The 21,136-nt window shown below is 42.0% G+C and overlaps 1 protein-coding gene across 1 annotated transcript in view; it reads left to right on the forward strand.

Moving 5' to 3' along the window:
• The window catches only part of tns1a (tensin 1a), a gene marked incomplete at its 3' end in the record, with an annotated part of 125,448 nt that overhangs the window by 1,226 nt on the left and 103,086 nt on the right, over positions 1 to 21,136 (forward strand). The window lies entirely within an intron of this gene.

The following is a 21,136-nucleotide window of genomic DNA, read 5'->3' on the forward strand; positions in this document are numbered from 1 at the left end:
AAACGAAACAAGGTAAGGCTTCATACAGTGAGAGATAGTGAGAGAGAGAGAGAGAGAGAGAGAGAGAGAGAGAGAGAGAGAGAGAAGGATGCTGGGAATGGGAGACTGAGGAGGAATTCAGTGGACTTAGAGGACAAATTCTGCACATGTAGTCTTTTGTGGCTTGCTTCGACCTTTCTTCTGCAAAGATTGGCAACAAGAGTGTGTCTGAAATCCTCACGCTGCATGAAATATTCACAAGAACAGGCCTTCCTAAGAATCGCCACGCTCAGCTGTAGCATGCACACAGCTGGCTTTGGTTAAACCATCAAATGACGTAGCTGTGAAAATGAGCTTTTGATGACCGATCGTGGACCGCGGGCCTTGGAAGACCGGTTGGTGTGCCTCTCTCTAAGTGCTGTTTCAAGGTCAGTGTTACATCTCCAAGAGATCTCCAGGCAGGTGCTCCAGATAATAATGGTGGCGACAGAGATGGAATCACGGGCATCAGGTTGTGAATTTGCCTCTAGAACCAAGCACTTGGACCTCAGGGTTGATACGGGTCACCTTGCTTTTACAGCAGCAGAATGGTAATGCACCATTATTCAGTGGGGGTGAAAAAGCTCCTGATACACCCCCCACCCCCAATTCATCTAATGCTATTGCTTGCCCTCCTGGAAAGGAGGTTGTACGCTTTCATCCGTACGACATATTCCGATGGTCATGTGGAAGTTGGTGAATGAGATTGACCAAATGCACACTCAGTTTTATAAGCTGTAACTTCCTTTAGGACATAATCAATCATGTGTAACAACTCTCACATGTTTAAATAGCACTGTTTCCTCATGTCCACAGCCGCACACATGCGAAGACACCACACAAAATGCTTGGTGTGATCTTTTTTTTAAGGTCATTTTCTTTCCCTGATACTTTTTTAAACTGCATAGCAGTTGTCCTAAGGCTAGAAACAAATCAGCGTAACACACCGCATCCTCAGCAGTAAAATTATATGTCTCCTAGCCAGAATGTTCCCATAAGGAGAAGACACCTTTTGGAATTTTCACATGCCCTCGCATCCTTCGTTTCAGTCATCGTCTTTGGCCGAACGTGCACTGTGAAAGCGTTTGATCACAGACACACATCTCAGTCAGAGGGTTTTGCAGCTCGAGCGCTGCAGTGCTGCGCTCCTGTGAGAACATTTAGAGCAGCAGTGGCGTTCCACAGTCTGGTGACGGTGGGGTTTTTTGGTCCTGGTGACACCGTAGATTGCTGCAGCCTCCCATCTCTTCAAGCCCCAACACGTTCCCACCAGCGCCAATACCAGAAACAACCCCCCACCCCCACACCTCACTGCCGCAGCTCCTTATCTCTACACCCGCGCTTACTCCCCCCCACCAACCCCACCACCACCACCGTCGCACTCTCTTGTATGTGTGTGTAAATGTGTGTGAAGCTTGCTAGCGCTTCTACAATGAATCCCCCAATTCATGAGGTTTATTTAGACGCAGTTTTTGCTCAGTCCTGGCAGCACCAGCTGTGTCTTCATTGTAGAGTAAAAAACTGAATGTCTCTCAATCTCAGATCCACTCCATAAATACAATCTATAAATCGGTGAATGAAGTTTTTTTTTTTTTTTGAATGACCCTAGCTTTTATTGGATGCAGTTCTTGTATCCGTACTGCAACAGGGGATAAATCCTTGTCATCAGGGATATGATTATGGATTCACTTTACATAATTAAACTATGTCATTCAAATCGTTTCAAGTAATTGAGCAATTAAGCAGAACTGTCTTCTGGACTCTGTAGCAGCGTCCTCTGTATAGACTTATTTCTAGAAACTTCTATCATTAATTGAAAAAGATGGGGAAGGTAGTTTTCACTTATTTTAAGAAAACAGGCTCCACAGCAACCAAATAAAGAAACAATTGAAGATATTGGGCTTTTTTGCATCCCTCATTGGTGAGCAGGTGTGACACAAGGAAGATGTAAGGAAGCTTTAAAGTCTCTGGGGTGGATTTGAATAATTCCTGCTGCAGCAGATATTTTGGGTGCATTTACAGTGTGAGCATGTACTACCTCTTCCTGCCCACCAACTAAGGACCATTATCTTAAAAAAATATGATTACATAATCAATGCATAAAAAATTACATAAATATTGTAGAACAAATCAGTGGCAACAGATATGAATTTAAGTCAGATATGACATGAAAGAAGGAGTTGGGTTGCAGAGTGGCTGGCAGAATCACAGCAACTGTGAGCAGGTGAAGCAGTGTGCCCTATGCCCCACTGGCAATAAGACAGCCAGTTGGGCATGTAGGAGGCTATAACCTAGGCTCACCTTGACATCTTGACAGGGCGTAACTTTGTTCAACATGTTTTACCTGGGAACACCTCCACCTTATCTGAACCTGTAGGCCATCTTGGACTTTTCTGAGCTGTGTTTGCATGTTCTCCTTCTTCCAGCTTGTGTTTCACACAGGTAATTTAGTCCAAGTGTGCTAAATTGGCTGTAGATGTGGATTCGGATTAGTCTTTCTTTTTTTGGTGACCTGTTCATCCAGTGTGAACTGGGCTAGGATCAAACCCCCTGCATCCCTGGTTGGATAAGCGGGTGGAAATCATATCACCAGTCTCTTCGCTATGTGTCCATTAGAGCTACAGTTTAACACCTTTACCAACTTTAGCACATAGAGCTTCTGTGATAGAGGTTTGTATTATCCCAGTGTTGTCTCATCTTCTGCAGTCAGCATTCACATTCAGTGAGTTGTTACTTCTGCTGCTGCCGCTCTCCAGCTGCAGCACTAGAGCTGGTCATGTGACTGACTGGGAGGTGAAAGTGGAGAGGTATGGCTATGTGCGCCTTACCCCCGAGGGCTGATGTGAGGTTTTCAGTTTCCATGGTAACCCGGCTCACACGGTCGCCGTGGATTGGGGCTGGGTTACTACAGGAGATGCAGCTGGGGATACTGCGGGTTTGTGCGTTTGTGACTGTGAACGTACGATGAAAGAAAGACTCGGGAGAGTGAGGGAAGCTGTGCTGGTCGTATGTGTTACTATGTTTTGTGTTACGCAGCTCCCTCTCATTCACACATATATCCCTTTCTTTCGTTTTTCATTGACTAAACGATTTCTCACTTTCCTAATACCCCATCGTCTTTTCCTCTCTTCCTCCTTTTATTTTCTTTCTTTATGTCCTTCTCCAGTCTCCCATCTCCTTCCTCCTATTTCATCTAGCTATCTTTCTTTTTGCTGCCTCTTCCTTTCCTTCCGTATTCTAAGATTCATCCTTGCATTTTCCTTCCTGTTGATTCTTCTGTCATCTCCTTTTGTCCTCGTCTTCTCCGTCTTTTATTCTCGCCTCTGTTTACGCCTGTGTCCACTTGTATTTATCTCCTCCACCTTCTCCCCCTCCTGTCCTGTATATTTTATTTACTTCCCTTCGAATATGTTTAACTCAAGTCAGCCTGAGCTGTAAATTCACATCAGTCTGTCAGCTCTCTGGGCTCTGCCTCAGTAGGATATGCACAAAAACCTAATTCATTGCTTGTTGCATTTACCACATGCTCCTAAGTTCCACAGCAAACAAACAAAAAAAATGTTGGCCAGCCTTGGTGAACAGCGCACAGGTACCGCACCCAGGGAATTGCAGGCTTTTGCTCTGAATGGCTCTCTGTATTCTGGGGCATTCAACGTGATGGATGCTTTGTTATTCTAGCATTAAAGCTTTAATGTGATGGATTCTCCAGCGACAGAAGAAGAGACTCCAGAGGAGTGTGGAATTCATATCTTTGACTTTTTTCTCTCTCTCTTCTCTCCTTTCCCTTTTGAATTTTTTTTTTGTCATCCGTTTGTTTACATTAGTGGAGCTAGTGATCAAATGTCACCATCATCAGTGAAAATACACATAAATCGGAGTTCCTACAACCTTTAAAAAGGTACAGTGGTACACTAATGCCTTTAGTGTAGTTTTTTAAAGGGAATTTTACTGTCCCATGGCCTAAATCTGCTTTTCCATGGGTGCAATTCAGTGGGAAACAATGTGTGTGTGCGCATGCTTGTGTGCTGCCTGCCCGTCTGCCTGTTTCAAAGAGCTCCGGCATGTTGCAGTGGGAATAAGGGAATAAGAACCTGACCTAACTGTGCAAAAATGTTGTACTGAGAAAATCCAGCACTCCCAGTAGCGGAGCCAAAATCAATGTGCTTCGCAGGTAGTAAAGTATCACTTAAATGGCTACTCTGGTTCCATCAGAGGAGAAAGGAACAACATGAGATGCATGTGTGAGCCCCAAAATTTAAGAAATGCTTTCTGGTGCTCTTATGAGTGTGTCTCAAGGTTGGTTGAAGGCCACTAGAGGCTGCTAGCAACCCAGTTTAGACCAGTCAGCTGGAGGGAAGTGGAAGTTGTCTTGTATCAAACGCAGACGCTGAAATCAATTTTTTAAAAAGGAGTTCAGGACAGCCATAGAACACCCTGCAGTATTTCCCCCATGTGTCCTGTTTGCTGACATTATGTTAATAAAATACTTGCAAAGGCAGACCCACACATAAACCCACACACACACGGATTATGTGTCAGGTTAGCCTATGGATTGAGGTAACTGTTACAGTGTAAGTGATGGAGAGCAGCAGGGATCAATAGAGGGTGTTTTCTCAAAATGAATTGGCTCTTAGCCCTTTATGGATCTGACTGTGGAGTGATGTAATGCACCTCCACTGCTGATTTAATGTGGATCCAGTGCTGCGGTTTGCATACACATACATGTAGCAACCCCCTTGTCATGCGCTGTGCAATGTTTACATTCATGCAGATAGAAATGTGTGGCATAAGTGGGGGCGGTTGTAATGGGAAGATGGAAAGCCTGCACAATTTGTTAGATATGTAGTATTTAAACAACCAAAGTACTTCCACCAAAATTTGCTATTCAAATTTTGTGTTTATGGGGGGCAGCCAATCCGAGTAAAGTGGTGCTCAAAGGCGGGGTAAATGAAGCAACAAACATTAGTTTCAGATAGAAATTCATTGAGGGACCAGGGCCTAGCATGTTCGAAAAGTTTTCATAGGATGTACACTTCCACTGTAAGAAAATGGAGCTAATTCCCTATAACAAGCAAATTGTCACAACAACAATGACGATATGTATATATATATATTTGTATGAGCAAGTATGTGCTCGAAACTCTGTATGGATACTTGGGGCTAAATGCCAAGGTCACAGTCATGTAAAGCACACCACCACTGGACCCTAGAGCAGCGGAGACTTGTTCTCTGGAGTGACAAATCACACTTCTCTATCTACAGGAGTCTGGGTTTGGCAGTTGCCAGGACAACGGTAGTTGTCAGACGAACTCTTAATGCTTTAGCATGCCAAGATTTTTTGGACACTTTCATGCTTCTAACTTTGTGGAAACAGTTTGGGGATTGTCCCTTCCTTGACTGGCCTGAACAAAGTTCTGACCTCAACACGACAGAACACCTTTGGGATGAATTAGAGCGGAGACTGTAGGCCAAGCCTTCTCGTCCAACATCAGTGCTTGACCACCCAAAAGCACTTCTGGAAGAATGGGCAGAAATCCCCATAAACACTCCTAAACCTGCGGAAAGCCTTCCCCAAAGAGTTGAACCTGTTATGGCTGCAAAGGGTGATCTGACTTCATGGGATGTCACTCAAGTTTATATGTGTGTGAAGGCAAACTAGTGAATACTTTTGGTATGCTACACCAGGTCAACTAGACTGGCAATTTTAGGACCTTATTACAAGGATATATTAAATTATATATATTTAAGAAAAATCACTGCATTGAAAAGTCTCTTTTAAATACGGTACTATTAAACACTTTTATTGGAATACATGTTAAAAATAGACAAGAACAGACAAGACGAGAAGGGTCTTAAGGGGAAGTGAATTTCTGGTGTCATACTAGTTTGGGCATCGCTCCCTTAGCTGCATTAATTATGACCATTTGTGGGTTTTTTTTCAATGTTTCTTCCATAACTGAACCCAGCTTTGTGGGGAAAATTGCTAGCCTAGCACTTTTGGGGCATCGGAACGAGGCTTAATACTAATTTTGCCACATGTTAACTATTGGGAGCATATGTGCACCTCGGCTCCTGAAGGACGTACGCATGAGGTTGCATGTGCAGCGACAGAAGCGGGTACCTGCTTTTTTTTTTTTTTCCATGTAAGCTGTTTGCCTGGCCTCCCTCAGCTGTGTCATGACAGCCGGTGAGTCCTGCAGTTATTTTGGAGTAGAGAGCGAGAGGATCTGGAAACAGGAAAGGGGGTTGCCGATGAAAAATTGAAGTGACATTAGCGCAGACATGAGCGAGCATGCTTGCAGAAGAAGAGAGGTGGAGGGGGAAGAGAGGTGAGGTATGCCATGTAAGGAAGCTGAAGGAGGGTGGAGGGTGGTCAATGAATAGAGTGTATATGTGTGTGGAGAGGAGGGAAAGGAGGGGTTAACAAGGATCATTTGAGGAGAAGGGAGTTTTGGAAGGGAGAGGGAAAAAAATGAAGACTCACCTCCCCCTTTGCTCCACGGAATAACGTTACCACACTTCAAGAAGGCAGGAGTGAGTGAGAAGGAGCAGGGATAGAAGCAAGAGAGGGAGGGAGCTCACATGAGAGAGACAGACTTAAGGCCATCAGAGTGAGAAAAACGAGAGCAGGGTTTGCTTCCCCGCCCTCGGTGCACCTCGCACTTCTGGCATGGATTTATGCGGCCTGTGTGGAACTGCTGGGAATTTCTGGGAATACTGTGGATTTCAGCTGTGAGGCTGGGGAGCCCCCTCGAGTGGCATCTTTTTCGCAGGATGCCCTCTGTGTCTCTGCCGATGCCCTCTGCTCTGGCAGGGAGGGCCAGGACCTGGGTTTGCCTCTCCTGCATGTTTTGGGTAAGAGATTGGAGAAGGGCATGCGTGCAGGTCTCAGGCGTCAATCTTTCTGTAAGCAACAAAAGAGATGTGATATTTGGCAGAGGTGGTTCCAAACGTGAAGTTTTACTTATCTTTTTTTTTTTTTAACATGCTCTGTGACCTTTCTAGATGTTGTCATGTGGGTGGTTGTGTTTACATGTGGTGGGTGAAGGTGTGGACAGTTCAGCTCAGCTGCTTCCTCTATTTTACGTGTTTAACGTAGCTGGAAGTTGAAAGGTGACTGCTCCAAAATTTAAAGGTCTAATGGCCCTTTAATCCACCCTGAATGTTAGATCCCTCCTCTAGCGTCTTTTATATTTTTTGGTTACTAAAGGTCAAGCTCATCCCATCGGATAGCTGCACGGCAGTCAAACCCACAGCAGTCCGCTTTATGCTGGGATGCATTCAGGGATAATCTAGTTGACTGCTCAGTGGCGACTTACATCGCCATGTTCTTGCGCCGAGTCCACGCGGCCTCGGCATTAGAGCTATTTCTGGGTTCTACTGTATAATTTAATCTGCTGCTGCTCACTTCTTCTCCTATCATGGACTGACTGAGTGTGTCAGGAACCAGGGGCAGAAACCAAAATACCAACAAAACAGAAAAGAAATTAAGCAAAAGTTGGGCAGGCCAATCCCTGATGTGGGGAAACATTAGAAGCAAGAATTTCTCTCTTGCATAGTTGCATAAAATCAGATTAGATTCAAACAGTTCTTCCTAAACATGTGAAATGTGGCGTTTTTGAAATGACAGCTTTTCCATGTTGATATATTGACACATCAGATGCTTAAGCTTTTTACAAACCTAGCTGCAGCATCACCTTTATTGGAGAAGGAGATGAATTTCTTGCTTTTTGGGGGTGTTTGTGTAATGTATACACACTGCTCAATGATTGCACCCAAGTGTTAAATGAGGCATCTGCCCTACTTTTCTGTAGCTTGCAGCAGAGTAGAGAGCCATTTAGATGCAAGGGGAAAGAGGCAGAGCGGAGGAAAAGCTCCCACGCACTCAAAGTGAGGCATTGAGTTGTCCAGATGCAAAGCTTCCAATTCCAATATTATCACATCCACAAAAGGAGACGAGGGCTGAAAAGGGAAGGAGAAGGAAACGGAGATGAATGTCGTGAGGCGTGACGTTAGCAGAGGGAGGAAAGAGGAGTAACGAGCAGAAGCTGAGTGACGTGCAAGAAGCAGGTTCTAAGAAAGCTCCTCAAATACACGCTATTAATAATTTATCAGCCCCACGCACACAGGGAGAATATTAGATTTGACATCCTGACAGAAACAGCCACAAATGCGGGCTAGTTCCTATAGGACTGGCCAAACACTTCTGTGAGCTCATTACTGCTCCACAATATGCTAAGGAACCCTGCTAAGAATAACAACAACTGTTATTTGACACAGCAGCCGGCGGTATATTTTTCAACAAATTTGCAGAAGAATTTCCTGCCCGTGTTTATCGGAGTGCAACCAGGGTGCCCCAGGGTTTATGGACAAGCTACTTTGCACTGTTGCACATTGGACTGTAGACCGCCACTCTCTGCTTCATCCTTTGTCTTTGCTAACACTTACAGTGTCTTTACTAAGCAATGTGAAGTCAACTGCACATTGCTCAAGAGTTGCCCTCCAACCTAATGTGATACAACCACCAGTTGTGAAGGAAAGACGACTATTCCCAGACTGGTTGGTGAGAGTTCCTGAAGGTTCCTACCTGTTGCCAAGTGAAATCAGTCTCACATAGGGTGGTGCACCTAAAGCCTCCTCCTATGTCACAAATCAGAATTGAACAATGTTCATCGTCGAAGTAAAATCTGTTCCTCACTGGTATAGCTAGGGATGGGTATTGATAAGATTTTCACGATTCCGATTCCATTTTCGATTCTGTTTAACGATTCGATTCTTTATCGATTCTTTTTAAAAAAAAGGAGAACACTAAGGTCGATTAGCTTAGAACTTTGATCTTCTCTTTGAACAAGATAGAAATTTAGGAGTAACATGGCCTTACAAACCCAACAGTGAGATCTTAAGAGATCCAAAGCCTACGGCTCTTCAATGGGGTGTCACAGGGTCCCCGGGGAAAAAAATTGTAAATGTAAAATAATAAAATAAATATTCTTCTGTAGCAATAACAAAGTATAACACACAAGAATATCCAGTAATGTCCCTGCCTACAATTAAACACATTCACTTACCGAAAATCAGGGCATCTGCTGTGGCAAATGGGTGCAAGCCTTTTACCACAAACTTAGTCACTGCTCGGTGACATTCGTCTATCCTGGCCTGAAAGGAGACGCAACCGGTAGACTGCAGTGAGAACTGCCAGCATCTGAGCCAGACTCTGTCTGTCTCTCTCATCATGGTCACCTAAATGCACAGTAATGGCAGGTTTTGTAATAAGGCAGATCGCGCTAACATAATATGCACTGTTAGTTAATGCACTGCCGCATTAACGGGAGAGGACGTGCAAACGTTACCGCTGCTGCTGGGTTGAGATTCACGAGTGGAATTAAAAACACGACATTCATTTAAGGTCATCGCGTGTTTTGTGAGCAAATGCTTTTGCATATTCGTAGTGTTTCCTCCCTTAAATTAAATATCTACTTTGCAAGTATTGCAAGTTGCCCTGTTGTCATCCGTTCTCATAAAGTATAATCAAGCTTTTTAGCGTTTGAGCCACTTAGGCACCGTGTTTCCTGCCATGTAAATGACGCTCCGCAACGTGGTGACGTCATTCGGGGCGACTGGAATCGATATGGGAATCGCTTGCAAAAATGGCAAACAATTCCAAGGAAGTGAAACAGTGGGAACCGATGGGTTTCGATACCCATCCCTAGGTATAGCTGACATGTTTTGAAAGCCACAACTTTTACTTTGAAGACTAATGATGGTCCCTGTTTCTGGTTTGTGTCACATTTTTCAAAGTTTCGCTACTATGGACAACCACAGCAATCTGCTAGCCAACAAAGAAATCACGTAGAGATATTTGCCAACCAGTCAGGGAATACACATTTTTCCAAAGCAATGAGTGGTTGTCAGGGAGTAACAAAGTGGTCTGTAGGCCTGTGGGCCTTATTCACTTTACCCTGCATCGTTGCCACCATGATTGTCACGCTAGTGGTGGACAGGTTGAAGGTGGCTAGCGGTCATGCAATTAGCTGTAACTATTAACTCCCCAAAGTTTTGGGGACTGATTATGTCTCTCTGTTTGTACCTGATCGTATTTTTTGCACAGTGATGCAAACGGTAGCCACCTCCACGTGTTTTTCCGCTGCACATTCAAAGTGTAAGTTTTGCGGTCCTCTAGTGGGCCGTACAAAAATACTGAGGGTTGTAAAAAAAAAAAATGCTTTAAAATATTTACAATACAAGCACAGTATCAGAAAGAAGATATTATTTATATATTGTGTATTGTGTTTTTTCTTTTTCATATTTTCATTTCTTTCTTTCGTTTTTTTGTTGACTGCTACAAAGAATTGTGATTGCAAATTTTACAGAGTACTTTGTAACACATCACATAGCAAACCTTCCATGATTTAAGCACTGCTCAATTTCATTCTGTGTTGTAGTCCAGTACATGGCAGCTGATACACTATAAGGAAAGATGTATGGTAGATCCATCATGCCTCCAGTTGTCTAACAGAGTCCTTTATTGACTGAACAGAATCCCCAGTGAGCTCTGAAAATCAATCCGGCTTTGATTGGACCGTTACTGCCTGCCACGCCTCTGTGTGTGTCACCTCTGTATTGTGTGTGTGTGTGTATGTGTGTGGCCTGGTTGTAATAACAGTGTGTCTACTATCCCTGCTTAGTAATTAACATGTGTTGAGTGAGGAGATTCTTGAGAGATTAATCTCTTTCAGCGTCTGTATGTGTGGTATCTAATTCCCCACAGCATAATGTTTAGCCCTTTTATATATACAAGTCCAGAAAAAAACAGGTCAAGCTTGAATAAGGTTTTTAGTCAGACAACAATCTAATAGTTTAAGATTTTTGAAAAAGAGCAACAATGCATTGTGTCTATTGTATAATAAAGACTGTTTCATTGATTATATGAGAATGAAAACTATTACAGTAAACATGAAATACTTTAATAAACCATCAAAAACCATCCTAACAATCCGCTTAATTAAACATAAGTTTGTATGCAGCCATCTCGGCTGGGGCAGCATAAGCCAGAGTTCTCCAACTGTTGATACCAAACCTGGATGGGTGGGTTGCATCAAGAAAGGCATCCAGGGAAAAAAAATCTGTCCCTAATGAAACATTCCAATCATCAAGAGAGTCCTGGATTAAGTAAAACCATCTGGCTAACAGGAAGCCAGTGAAAACTGTGCTACCTTGGCTGAAGACATTTGACCTTTGAAAGTGCTGAGGGAGAAATATGGGGAATGTCAACGGGAGCTTCAGTTTGTCTTTGTGGATCTAGAGAAAACATATTATAGGGTGGCAAAAGAGGAACTGTGGTACTGCATGAGGAAGTTGGGACTGTCAGAGAAGTATGTGAGGGTGGTGAAGGACATGTATGAGGACAGTGAGAAAGTGGTGAGCTCTGTGGTAGGAGTAACAGATAGATTAATGGAGTTACATCAGGGATCGGCTCTGAGCCCTTATTGTTTGCAGTGATGTTGGACGGGTTGACCAATGAGGTCAGGCAGGAGTCTCGTTGGACTGTGATGTTTGCAGACGACATTGTGATCTGTAGTGAGAGTAGGAAACAGGCGGAAGAGAGCCTGGAAAGGTGGAGCTTTGCTCTGCAGAGAAGAAGAATAAAAGACAGTACAATATGTGGAAATGAGAGGGAGACAGGTCTAACAAGGAGCAGAGGTAGTTAAGGTAGATGAGTTTAATATCGATGATCAACCATTCAATGAAACAGACAGAGAGTTGAAGAAGAGAGTGAAGCAGAGATAGGGTGGACTTGCCCTCCTTGAGGAACCAAGACATGCAGAGGGTTGGTGTGGCAAAGGAAGCTCCAAGGGTTAGGATGAGATGGAGGCAGATAATCTACTCCTAAAGAGAGCAGCTAAAAGATGAAGAATTGTCCTATTTAAAGGGCTTTTCTGTGACTTCATCACCTGCTGTATTATTTGAAGTCATTTCCAAACTCCATTGCTTAAGATCAATGAAAACGTTCCACATGGTTGTGATATTTGCTGTTTTGATGTCGATACCCACCTCCAAATGACATGAAACTGCACTCAGACCTAGTTTTGGTTTAACAGTCTCCAAAGGGACCCCATGTCCTGTTCAGCTGCCACACGGGCTGACTGTCCTCAGCCAGAAATCCCTCCAACCAACTCTCATCGGAGTTTTCTCCATGCTCTCGTTTTCTAACCAGTGCATTTCCACTTGTGTGCGTCTGTGTATGTATATATGCATCGAGGCGTGCGATACTGTATCTTCAAGACTCAGACTGTCCTCAGAGAGTGTAGCTGTCACTCTGGCTAAACAATTCTCTGTGTATCTGTGACCAGGTGATTTATATCCAATGTGACTGGTTGCCTTCCTCCAGGCCCTTGGGCTATCACCAGCTAGCCCTTGACCCAGCTTCAGCACACTTCCCCTGGGTACTGTGCACTACTCTGCCCCCGCTTCTCATCCCTGAGTCTGAATGTCTGCCTGTAAAGTTTAATGGATTCTGGCTGGGATGTTGCAGATCAGTATGTGGATCATTCAAACATCAAAAAGTGTTAAAGGTTATAGGTGGCCATTTGGGAATAAAGATGTAGAAATAGATGAATTAATAAAAGTACTGTATGACAAAAAAGACAGCAAATCAAGCGTGTCTTCCATTTAGCATTTTCATGATGAGTCAGTAGTGAAAACCAGCAAATCCAATGAATTAAATATTTCATAATTAAATAAAAAGAATATCCTAATTTTTTTTTTTTAATAATTGGTTAAAGTGGTCGATATAACATTAGCTAATCATTGCTGCATCGATTGTGAACATCTGGATGGATACCAGTGTTTTCCTACAAAACTATACTAAAACTTTCTTCCTTTGTGAGGGAAACAAAGAAATCTTTAATCTAAAACGAATCTAAAAAATAAGTGACCCACCTTAAACCAGAGTCATGATAAACAATATATATGCGTTTTTTTTTCCTGAGTGGTTTCATCACGTTTACTGTCTAAGGACAGCAAGCTGTGCAGAACTGATGTAACACAGCTACCATATCCACATGGTTAAATGCTGTTTCACTCGCTGGGCCCACGTCCTCATTTGAGGTTTGACAGTGTTTTAGTAGATAAAGGTGAATGGCTTGGAGATGAATTGAGCTGCAGTTTGGGGAAGGCCTCAAAGGGGACTGGCGGCGGCTCCCAAGCCTAGCAGATCCCCGTGTACTAAATAGAAGTGAAGACGTTAAAGAATTGAAAAGGGGAGGGAGGGTGGGCCACGTAATCTGGGAGATAATATATAGATGAGAACCGGAAGGAGTGTGTTTGGAGGCGTGGTCCTGCTTCTGAAATTCAGGTACTTTATTTCCAATTCACTTGCTAATATTCAACATCCAAAAGCAATATGTGATTAACATATATTGATTCTGTAGATGTTAAAAATAAATCAATAAAAAGTAATAATAAAGATGCAAATTCCCCATCACCCCACATTCCAACATTCTCTAAGTGAATCAAGTAATATCCCCAACACCATTACACCACCAACAACAATATGAATTGCTGATCCAAGGGATTTATCCATGCTTTCATGCTGCTAACACCAAATTCTGACACTACCAGCTGACGGTTGCAGAAATAATTGAGATTAATTAGACCAGGCGATGATTTCTCAATGTTCTGTTGTCCAATTTTGGTAAGCCAATAACTCAGATTCCTGTTCTTGGCTGACAGGAGTGGCACCCAGTGTGGTCTTCTGCTGCCTATCTGCTTCAAGGACTATTGTGTTGTGCATTCAGAGATGCTCTTCTGCATACCTATATGAGTGGATGTTTGGATAACTGTTACCTTCCTATCAGCTCGAAGCAGTCTGTGCATTCTCTCTTTTTTGAGTTGCTACTGTAGACATTGGTGTTTACGGGCAGTTGAACAGGTATACCTGATGAAGTTGGTGATGGGTATACACGACAAACAAAATCAGCAAACACTCACATTTGCTGAGATGAAAATAATATATGTATTTTTTGATATAACTGCAACAGTCAATAGCTTAAACTGCTAAAGCTACTGCTAGTTGACTAATAAATTAATCAGACATTAATAGCATCTATAAGTAGTAGAAGTAGCAGAAAGCTGCAAATTGAAGGTATATGAAAGAGAGCATCTTCAACAACATGCACAAAGTTGTAATGCGCATTTCCACATTTACATTTCAAAGCTGCATCCTTGTTGTGTTCTTGTCCTGTACTCGCTATGATTACGTGTTTGTTTGCTTTTTAATCCCCAGAGATGGACTCAAAGAGAGGAGAGCTCATTAGCAAACATGGATTCTAAGTTCATTAGCAGCTGACTAATGATTATAAGCAGCTGAGACTTCATGATCACAGCCCAATGATCTTTGTGTCTCTCAGTCTGCACCTTGTATTGATTGTATCGCGAGCTCGTGGAAACAGTATTCGCCCACAGGTTCACGCACAGATATACATGTTTCTAGGCTGCACACACATAAGCAGTGAGGAGAACGGAGACACATACCCACACACACACAAGTGTTCCTCAACTTGCTGATGCTTGATGTTGGGATCTACTACAATCTGGCAACTGGCCCACAGTGTCAGTGAGTCCGCTGGGGTTGTTGGCTTCAGCAGTATAAATAAAATATCTTGAACTCCTGTCTTTTGTGTGTTCTTTTACATTGATTCATATGCCCACAGTGTATAGAGGTAGACAGGAAAGGATATATTTTGTCTGGTTTTGTTCTTAAAGTGTTGTTTGAGTAAACTATGTCTGTAGATTGTAACAGTCTCTGATTATGGGCACTTCTTTCCTGGCAATCACTAATGTAGCCATAATCACAGTGAAGAAGGCCCCTTGGGGGTTATAACCAGAATAATGACTATCCTGATAAGGCATTTCACGCTCCCTTCTGTTATTTACTATAAAAGGAAATGTTCATAAATGTTGGGGCACGGCACAACATCAAACTGACAAGGATCATTTTGGGAAACCTTAGTTTTGTGCTGCCTAAAGCTGGTGAAAGAAGCAGAGCAAAGCTTCTTGAGGACTGATGATAGCCAAAGTGCTAATTTCAGCTGTTTGATATGCCATCTGTGTGTCTGAGATTGCAGTTTCAGAGAGAGTTCGAGAGCGGAGGCTGGCAGCAGGAGCAGAGTTTACAGTGAGGTGATGCAGAGTTTAAATGTGAACAAAGTCTGACGCTGACAGAAATATTCAAAAGGATTCATGGCTCACCAAAGTTGGACAAAAGGAAATTGGAAAAATCTTGCCTGGTTTGAGGAGGTTCGATTTCTGATTGATATCAGACATCAGATAGTAGGGTCTGAATTCGGAACAAACAACATGAAATCATGTTTCCATCCTGGCTTGTGTCAGCGGCTCAGCCTGGTGGTGTAATGGTGTGAGAGATATTTCCTTGGCACATTTTGGGCTCCTTAGTTCCAACTGAGCATTGTTTATGACCTTTATGGCCAGGATAATACAGTGTACCATCTTCTGATGGGTGCTTCCAACAGAATAACCATGTCTCAAAACTCAAATCATCTCAAACTGGTTACTTGAACTTGAAGATGTTTTCACTGTTCTCAAATGCCCTCCACAATCACCAGATCTCAGTCCAACAGAACACCTTTGGGACGTGGAGGAACAGGAGATTCACATCATGGATGTACAACTGCGAAATCTACAGCAACTGCATGATGCTGTCATGTGAATATGGAGCAAAATCTCTAAGGAGTGTTTCCATCCCCTTGTCAAATCTAAGCTATGAAGAATTACACTAATAATTACACAAAAGGTGCTATTTAGCTGAGTCTTAGGAAATAGGAATTTGACTCATACTATGGCCTAAAACTCACAATATCTCACCTGGTACTCTGATGATGGTGACAACTGTTTCTTCTACCTCTTAGGAGAGTGTCACTTTTATGAAACTGCTATGATAAATTGCTGCAGGGCTCTTTAAACAAAAAAACAGTGAACAACTAGTCTTTGAGATAAAATGTAGTCAGCAGTTTGTTCACACAGTCTCAAACACAGCAATGTAGAAAAATGTCTGAAATGAAGACCGCAAAAGTGCAAGTGGTTTGCGTCTGTATGATTGGAAAAAAACTGACTAGTTAACATTACATAAAGATCTTAGGTTGGGTTAAAATACACAATTTTATGTTAGAAAGCCGCAAGTACTACCTGTTCTACACACAACAACACCTGAATGTATTTTACATGCAAAAACTCAAGTAATACTTTAGTATTTGACTTGCGTAGTGTACTTAAGTACTTAAGTCACATGTTACATGCAGCAGAGTACAAGTATATTTAAAGTATGAAAGCATCAGATAAACAAACGTAAGACTCTGAATTCCTTGAAAATGATCACAAATAGCGTATAGAAGTGTTTCCTGCTCTTCACTCAGATTCTGGTAAAGACATCAGCTTCAGTAAAGAGTTATTGAACAATCCATTGCACCGCCATAGCTTTCATGTGTTTAGGAAAACTTTTTTTCTACAATAAGTAATTGCTCAAAGCATGTAAATGCTGTCACAGACTCTTATATACAAACATTACAAATGTCATCCTGGTTCTGTAGTTTCTTTTTATGTTTCTCCCTCTTGTTTGCTCCCGCTCTATGTCTCACAAAGGCGCCCATTGTTCCTGACCGAATTTCAATTTGGTTGAAATTGAAAGCAGGTGTGGCTCTGCTTTTTCATCTTGTGGGGGGTGCTGGACTTTTCTATTTCTGTGGGCCTGTTCCTCATGCTCCTTTCATTGAATCATTGACTGGTTGGTAACCCCCCCCCCCCCCCCCCACAGTTGTTGTTTTTTTTTTTACATATTGAGTCATTTGCTCCATCTGTCCGACTCATCTATCAGCCAGGTAGTCACTCATTCGGAAAATCATGTCTCATTTCTGTCTCACATGGCATTGCTGATAAGCATTCTGCACATTTTGTTAAATATGATGCAGAAAACCCCTAACCTTCGGGTAAAAATGTCTCCAGCTAGTAACTTTAATTTCTAAATGATTGTATTTACTTCACTATTGTCTCTTGGAGATGTTTATTGCACATAGGGGGACACTTGCTGAAAAATTAATTATCTCCAGGATTTGTGTCAAATTACGTCATTATCCAGGATAATACTGCACATCTTTGTTCCTTCCTCCAACCATTCTTTCAGTTCATGCAGAAAGACTTTCCTCTGACTGTGCTATAAGTGGAACCATATGTGGAGGTCTGCATGAATATGGGAATGAAGCTGGATGTGGGGACATTTATGTTCCTATATATATGTGTGTGTGTGAGAGAGAGATTCCAGATTTGAACATCCGGGATTTATGCGAAAAGGGTGCCTTCTGAGCTGCCAGATGCAGCAGCTCAAAAGGCACCTTGCATAAACAGGATGTGTTGACTACAAACACGTACCCTTACACTGAGGCTTTCTTCTCTTGACAAATATTGGTATAAATATGTGTAGGCTCTTTGTAAAGGGCTTCTTGAGTTTGGTGCCATACTTTATTCAGACAGAACTGGTGACCATAGATGGGCTATAGATGGCTATGTTTCATTTTCTTATATCATAATAAATAATAATAAAAACATAGCCAGAAAAACAGGTTCAATATATCTTGATGTAAGAAAGATATAGTAAGATTTAAGCTACGTACCCAACAAAAATATTACCTATGCCCCAGTTGTGTTTCAGCACACATTAGTAATTTTGTAGTAAATGTAATATGAGAGCTTCCATTTTATTAGGTTTTAAAATGTAGCCTCTTGATAATGTAAATGTAGCATATTCACAGCATTGTTTTTCTTACACTTTTACATTAATATTATATAACGAAGGAAAATTATTTCTATGTTTCTTAACGGATTTTGTAGCTACAAGCTAGCTAAATGTATCAAGGCTTAAATATAGTTTTTAACATAAACAGCCTTAACATTTTAACTTAATATAGTATTCAAATTAACTAACCTTTAATTACGTTTTGGTTATTTAGAAAACTGTAGTGTCAGTATGGCCTATATACAAAATATGGACAAAGCCACTGTGACATTAGCAATTTGATGCATGGTCTACCTTTTTGAAGCTTTGAGTTTGGCATTTTGGCCAAACTTCGTTTTTAGTAGCAAGAAGTGAGAAAAGGCTGGAATGTTAAGTCATGAGCTAATGCTAAAGTAGCCTGTTGATCCAGGGATCCAAACTGTTCAGAAGGCTCTAAATGGTGCAACACCTCAAATTGCTAAGCAGCCACAGATTTATGTAGCTAATGGCTGTTAACTTGTTAGCAAATGGTTTATATTTTTTGCAAACGATGCAAAGCAATATTAGCAGTCAGCTGGTTTGTCTATCTGCCAATTACTTTCTTTTAGCTTTGTATTTGGCTTAGTTCATAGAAGTTTTTCTTTTTTTTTTCCTGGGCAGATGCAGTCAAGCAAAAAAAAAAGTTTTCACATAACTCAAAACAGTGCTGTAAAAAAACTATGTACACCTATACTGCCTCCATAGGAATTAAGAGAATCAGTAGTAGTCATCTGCTGCTAATCAAATGTGCTTGTTTCCTGATCATTAGCAAGTGAGATAAATATCCTGAAAAAAATCAGAATTTCTTGCAGCTCGCAGGTCTGGGGCAATGACACAACACAAAGGAAAGACATCAGCAATTATCTTATTATAGAGAGTCATAAGACTATTTTCAAATAATCTGCGGTCCACCATTCTGCAATGAGAAAGTGCAAAACGGCTTATTTGGAAGGATTTCCTCTATTTCTCTCTAAAAGTTATTTTTTAGAATGACTTAGGTTTGCAAAGCTGCATCTAAACAAACCACAAAACCTCTAGAACAATGTCCTTTGGACAGACCAGACCAAACAAAGCATATGAACACAAACACCGCATACCGACCATCAGCACGGTGGTGGAGGGGTGATGATTTGGTCTATAGTCACTGCGTCAACTATGACCTCCTTTATATACCAACTTAAGCCTGGGCACACTGGTTCATGCGATAAGATGATCACTTCAGCAAATCTGTCACAGAATGGCTGAAAATGAAAACAGTCAAGGTGCTGCAATGTTCTAGTCAAAGTCCAGAACTCAACCTAACTGAAATGCTGGACATTAAGTGAGCTCTGCATAAATTAATTCAAACCTCAATAAACTGAAGTAACGGTGCATAGAAGAGTGGGCTAAATTTCCTCCACAATGATCTGAGAGACTGATAATGTCATACAGAAAACAATAACTTCAGGTTATTGCTGCTAAAGGTGGTTCCTCACAATACTTTAATATACTCTTCAAGTCCTGCCACGTGTGGGTATCCATGTGAATCACTGTGAATATAAAAGCAAGATGCTTTCTCGAAATACACGAAGCAGTCATCCAAGATACAAACAATACAAATGTGTCTATCACCAACAGTCCAGCATGTGCATATATGTGGATTGATATAAATTACTTTTACGCGTGTTTTCCAGGACTAGTTCGTGTTCATGTATAATTTCTGATCAGAAGGACAGAACGATGCCTTTGAGAAAGTCGTCCCCCCTCTCCTCCTCCCACATCTTTGCTCTAAGTGGGGTCGCGGTCGAGGTAGCGTAGTGATGCTTTTCATTAGCTAAGTGCAACTGGGGGAGAAGAGCACACAGCCTTGATTTACTGGGCCTCCTGTCTATATGCCAGGACACACATACTCAGAGAAACCCCTCCTCTCCTCTTTCAGCCTGTCCACTCTGTCCCATTATTCCCTCTATTTTTTCTCCAGATCCATCCATTTCCCTTACCTTGAGCCTCTCTTTTTCTGTCTCGGTTTCTCTGTCTCTCCACATAACTTCCCTTTCCATTTTCTCTCTCAAGCCTGTCGTGGGAGTCTCCTTCTAGCACGACACAGAGGACAGCTTTCTTTCTCTTTTACATTGCTGTCCTCTGCTGTGTGCTAAAAATGTCAAAATGCATTTTTTTAGGGTCATCACAATACCACTGAAAGTAACATCAGCTTTCCATAATGCTGAAAAGAAGGCGTTTTGCTTGGGTTCATGTTGTATTCATGAAAAAGCATGATTCAAGTTGGATTTTTTTTTTCAACTTGAATCAACTTGAGGTCAGATCACCTCGTGGTTTGTAAAAGGATGTAGACAATGTAAACGCTCTGGTAAACCTTAATGTTTTTATATGCTGGTGCTGTCAGGTTTCAGCAGAGATTACCAACATCCTGAACGTTAATTTCTTGGCAAAACTTTAGCTTCACAGGAAGCAAGTTGTTTCATACCATATGATACAGTCTGTCATGGAAGATTAAGAAACTGATGGCATTCATTACTGAAGCAGCTTTTTGATTACATGCCTAAGTGTGAGCTTGAGATATATTTTTCATTCCTAGAAAAGAAAAAAAGAAAAAAAAAGAAACTCAGAGAGTCGTTTCATTTGTAAACGCACGATCTCTTTGCTCATTACTAGCCATTTCAGCTGCTGAGGCCCTTCTTCTCTTTCTTCTTCTTCTTTTTTTTTTTTTTTAAAAAGTTGAATCCCAGATGCTACATGGCAGAAATCCAAGTGCCATTTGCACTTCTGTTGTCTCGATATTCACAGTGGGCCCGTGCGCCAGGTTGTGCATTCATGTTTATACGTGTGTGTGTGTGTGTGTGTGTGTGTGTGTGTGTGTGTGTGTGTGTGTGTGTGTGTAAACTTGTGGTTGTATGTTTTTTCTCCCCCAGCCCATCTATCATTGTTTGACAGGACATGTTGACCCCAGTTGCTGTGGCAGCCAGGTAACCATGGCACCTGACTGTGACACAGCTGGTTGCATCTGATTGGTTTAGCCGCCGGCTTTCTGCCAGGTCATCTTTAACATCGAGACTGTGGAGCTTTAAAGGCTATTTATAAGCTCAGCAAGGCCCACGCTGCAAAAAATGCCAGTCTTAAGCAGGTGTTTGCGCTCATGTTTAATCTGAATGTCTTTCAGATCCATCCATTCGCTTCTGCTTATCCTCTTCAGGGTCGCGGGGGGTGCTGGAGCCCAGCTGTCATAGGGCGAGAGGCGGGGTGCACCCTGGACAGGTCACCAGTCTGTCTCAGGGCTAACACATAGAGACAGACAACCAT

This window comes from Pundamilia nyererei, unplaced genomic scaffold, assembly GCF_000239375.1.
Source record: "Pundamilia nyererei isolate P.nyererei 1_Seehausen unplaced genomic scaffold, PunNye1.0 scaffold00118, whole genome shotgun sequence".
Lineage (NCBI taxonomy): Eukaryota > Metazoa > Chordata > Actinopteri > Cichliformes > Cichlidae > Pundamilia > Pundamilia nyererei.